Source organism: Garra rufa, chromosome 19 (genome assembly GCF_049309525.1).
Source record: "Garra rufa chromosome 19, GarRuf1.0, whole genome shotgun sequence".
Classification (NCBI taxonomy): Eukaryota; Metazoa; Chordata; class Actinopteri; order Cypriniformes; family Cyprinidae; genus Garra; species Garra rufa.
In genome coordinates this window covers 5,454,823-5,460,058 of record NC_133379.1, presented here as the reverse complement: position 1 = coordinate 5,460,058, position 5,236 = coordinate 5,454,823, and positions in this window count along the sequence as shown.

Sequence of the window (5,236 nt, the reverse complement as noted above, 5' to 3'; positions counted from 1 at the left end):
CCCCAGGAACCATCCCCCTTTGTCTCAAGAGAATGTGAAGGCGGTTTGCCTCTCTCTTCTGGAGATGAGTTCAAGAGCGGCACACCACCGCGTTCCGGTCATGAGAGCGAGATATGGAATCTCCAGAGTGTTTTAAAGACTCCTGGTGAAGAGGGTCTTCTTCTCTGCACCCACCCGTGGCTTCCTGGGGCCAGGTGTAGACCAGGGTTGGAAGGGCTTTTATAAGCAAGATTATTGTGCTGTTCTGATCCATACATAGACACAGCAGGCACATCTGTTGCCTGCTGGTCAAAACACTGGAGGGCGGCTTATTGAGATGAACTGTTTCAAGTGCTAAGAGGACATCAATCATCATGACTACCTGTCATATAAACCTGGATACTAGTAGATAGTAGAAGTTATGAACTTCATAAATTGCAGACGATGTAAACATATTATTTTTGGTAATTTCAAAATATCTTTGATAGTCACACAGATCGAGGATGACAACACTGATTCTGAGAAATTAAGACAGAATTACATTTTTAAGGGGGGAAACTATTTTTTGCTCTGACGATTTCGTAGACATGAAGGTTCACCCCCCTAAACCTAAGTTTCAAAAACAAAAACATGCAATTGTGATCGTAAAAATTAGTGCAATTTAGCAACCAATTCAAAACGCATAATACTTACGAATTGCAATGGACCCTGGACAACAAAACCAGTCATAAGGCTCAATTTTTTTTAATTAAGATTTATAATTCATATGAAAGCTGAAAAAATAAGTTTTTCACTGATGTATGGTTTGTTAGGACAATATTTGGTCAAGATACAACTATTTGAAAATCTGGAATCTGAAAGTGCAAAAAAATCTTTAAAGCCTTTAAAGTTGTCCAAATGAAGTTCTTAGCAATGCATATTACTATCAAAATGCATTTTATTATCAAAAATTAAGTTTTAATATAGTTGTGATGGGAATTTTACAAAATATGTTCATGGAACGTGGTCTTTAATTAATACCCTAATGATTTTTGGCATCAAATAAAAATCTATGATTTCTGACCCATGCATTTATTGTTGGCTATTGCTACAAATATACCCGTGCTACTTAAGACTGGTTTTGTGGTCCAGGGTCACATATTATATTAGGGAATTTCAAACTATCCTCTTTTTGTTTTCTAAAGAGGAAAAAAAAAGTCACAAAGATTGAGAGTGACAACATAAAAGTGAGTAAATGATGGCAGAATTCAATTTTTGAGGCAAACTATCACTTTAATTTGGCTGACACATGAAATATTGGCTTAAAATATTGATTCGAGGTGAATTCATTTTATTATGTGATAAGAAAAATGTTTCACAACTATTTTATGTAGTGGATATTTCATATGTGACCCTGGACCACAAAACCAGTCATAAGTCATACATTTTTTGAGATTTATACATTATCTGAAAGCTAAATAAATAGGCTTTTCCATTGATGTATAGGTCAATATTTGGTTAAGATACAACTATTTGAAAATCTGGAATCTGAGGGTTTAAAAAAAATAAATATTGATAAAGTCACCTTTAAAGTTGTCCAAATTAAGTTCTTAGCAATGTATATTTCTAATCAAAACTATTCAAACTAATCAAACAGTTTTGATATTTACAGTAGAAAATTTTACAAAATATAATATTTTTGGCTATTGCTATAAATACACCTGTGCTACTTAAGACTGGTTTTGTTGTCCAAGGTCATATATATGATTTTTAGAAAAAGCCCTTATTTTTAGAAGTAATGTATGATCACAGCAGATCACACAAAACCATATGAATAAGATCATACTAATTCATACGAATTAGCCACCAGTTCACCAAAATGTAAAATATGACCTTAAGTAGCACAGGTATATTTGTGGCAACAGCCAAAAATACATTGTATGTATTTCTTTTATGCCAAAAATTATTAGAATATTAAGTATCATGTTCCATAAATATATTTTGTAAATTTCTTAGCACAAATATATCAAAACTTTTTTTGATTAGTAATATGCATTGCTAAGAACTTAATTTTAACAACTTTAAAGGCAATTTTCTCAATATTTAGATTTTTTTTTTTTGCACCTCAGATTCCAGATTTTCAAATAGTTGTATCTTGGCCAAATATTGTCCTATGCTAACAAACTATACATCAATGAAAAGCTTACTTTCAGACAATGTATAATTCTCAATTTCCAAAAAATATACCCTTATGACTGGTTTTGTAATCCAGGGTCACAAATAGTTACGAACTGCCATGAAAGTGTGTTGCTTTAACAGCCATGCAACACATTTAGCAACCAGTTTAGTGGGTTTCATATAAAAGGTCTCTGACCTCAGAATGCTGTTACTGATTAATCAAATTCAAATTAATCAAAGCATTAAATCTGAGTAAAAATGCATTCAAGCGTGACAATCACTACATCATCTGCGGCTACTTGTGTCATTCTACTTGAAGTAGTGAAATCTTCATTCAAAGGGTAAAACTGAAGAAGTAAAGTCTAATCTCAGCACATCCTATTGTTTACACATGAGCCGCCATTAAAAGAAACTCTTCACTTTATCCCGCAACAATGTGTCAGATGAGAGAAAAGGGAAAAGCTGCGAGCTGAGAGGCAGGCTCAGGGCTCCCCTAGAATCCTCAGAAATGACGAGAAGCTCTTAATCAGGCCAAACAATGCAACCTCCAGCTCCTGCTTTCTTCAGCGGCCTGATCTAATAAACTGGGGAGAACTTTGAGCCAATCCCCCTGGATTACCTCTGAAGATAGGACACAGCAGGAAGCCCTGGAGAAGAACCCTGGATACTCCTTAATTTAAACTGGGGAAGGCGACCCTTTGAACCCCACAAGGCCGGTCCACAAAGGGGGTGGTGGAGCCAACAAAGGATGGTGTGACGTTGTCAAACAGGCTTAATGTCTTCATAAGACACCTTTTTAATGAAGAAAAATCTCAGGAATCTGTCACAATCAGTTGAAGCACGTCATCAGGTTGCTTTGATTGATTAAAATTGTCAGTTTTATTCTGGCTCAAACTTTGGTGTTCTTTGAGTCTAGCTCAAAAAAACATTCAATCATGAATGTTGGATGTCTCCAAAACCTTGTAAGCGGAGAATATTGTGACTTCAAAAACACGGCAAGCATGCCTCTCACTGCAGATAGCCCGAAAAGGGCAATTTCTCTGAGATCGGGATGATCTGAGAAGATCCAGTTACATATAATTCCAGCTATGTTATTTCTCCTTGCGTACGTCTTGATCCCCTTTATGAACATAAACACGGACTTCAGAGTTACTGCCTGGGTGCTCTGTTTCTGTTTTCAGCTGTAATCAATACTCCACCAAATATGGTTTTGTTTCTATGGAGATAACATCTATAGCAATTGGACATAATCCTCAAAAGGAAGGCCCTCAGATGAAAAGCTTGTCAGACTGAATCAAAATACACACGGGACCTCCCGAGTTCATCGCAGCTCGGCCTGTATTTACGGAACGTAATCTCTTGAGTCTTTCATATGTGCAAAGTTTATCAAAGGGCTATCCGGGATGAGTAATTCTCCAGAATAAATCAGACATACACCAAAACATGTGTGCGTATGTATGAGACCCGATATGCTGTATGAAGTACCTGCAGGACTTGCGTCTGGAGTGAGAGTGTGAATTGCCTCATGACGGGAGCTGTTAGATTTACACAATGGATTGTTGTTTTAATGAGACAATGATGCATTCACCTAATTCACTCTCACTGAATTGGAGTTTTAAGTAATGATTAACTAACCTAGCCCCTAACCCTGACACAAATCACAACTGAAAAAATGCACATTATTTTTTAAGAATAAGATAGTTCACATAAAAGACGTTTACATATAGTCCACAAGAGAAAAAAAAAATCTGAATTTACAAAAATGACCCTGTTCAAAAGTTTGATTCAGAAGAATCCTTAAAGTCTTTGGTTTTTTGCATATTTGAACCCTTTCCAACACTGTATGATTTTGAGATCCATCTTTTAACATGGAGGGCAGCTGAGGGACTCATATGCAACTATTACAGAAGGTTCAAATACTCACTGATGCTCCAGAAGGAAAAATGATGCATCAAGAGCCAGGGGGTGAAATCTTTTCCAATTTGAAGATCAGGGTAAATTTTACTTATTTTGTCTTCGAGAGAACATAGAAGTGTTTTCTGTGGCTTCTGAAGGGCAGTACTAAATGAAAAAACTATGATATTTGGGCAAAATAAGAAAAATGTACACATTCTCATTCCGGTCAAAAGTTTACACCCCTAGCTCTTAATGCATAATTTTTCCTTCTGAAGCATCAGTTAGCATTTGAAACTTCTGTAATAGTTGCATATAAATCCCTCAGTTGTCTTCAGTGTGAAAAGATGGAACTCAAAATCACACAGTCATTGTTGGAAAGGGTTCAAATACACAAAAATGCTGAAAATTTAAAGAATCTGTGGAACCTAAAGGACTTTTCTGAAGAACAGCAGGCAGTTTAAATGTTCAAACAAGGGACTGATGAAGAAGACTAAAAAAAAAAACACACAACTGTGGATCATTCAGGTAACAAAAGAGTATTAAGAATCAAAGGTATGTAAACTTTTGAACATGGTCATTTTTATAAATTTAACTATTGTTGTCTCTTGTGGAATATATGTAAACATATTTTATATGAAATATCTTATTCAGGTCAAAATATCTATCTATATCTATAATGTAATATGATATAGAGATGATTGTATTACATTGCATTATATTGTATTAATTAATTATGATCTTTGTTTCTTTATGAATTATTTTTTAGCAGTTGCTTTGTCACTTTAAATCACTGTCAGTGTGAATCCCCAACATGGCTTCTGTGCAATCTTTGCAGATCTATCATAATTCCAAATGAAATATAATTAATGCATTTTTATATAATTTATTATTAGAAAAATAATTAAAAGAATTAAAGAATTAAAAACATTATAAGTCAATAGGATAACTATAATAGGATATTTTCAAGTGTTGATTTTTTAAAATGTATTAGTTATTAAAACAAAGTTATTAAGTTATTACATTTTAATATTAAGTTATTAAAAACAAAAATAAGCAGAACATCTAAGGCTGAAATGAAATTAGCCCCAAAATTAAGTTTAAAAGAAGGTTTTGTTCTTCAAACTGAATATTAATTTAATTTTATTTAATTTTTATCTCACACTCATCGATTAACACATACGCTCCTGCTTTAAGAAATCATTCA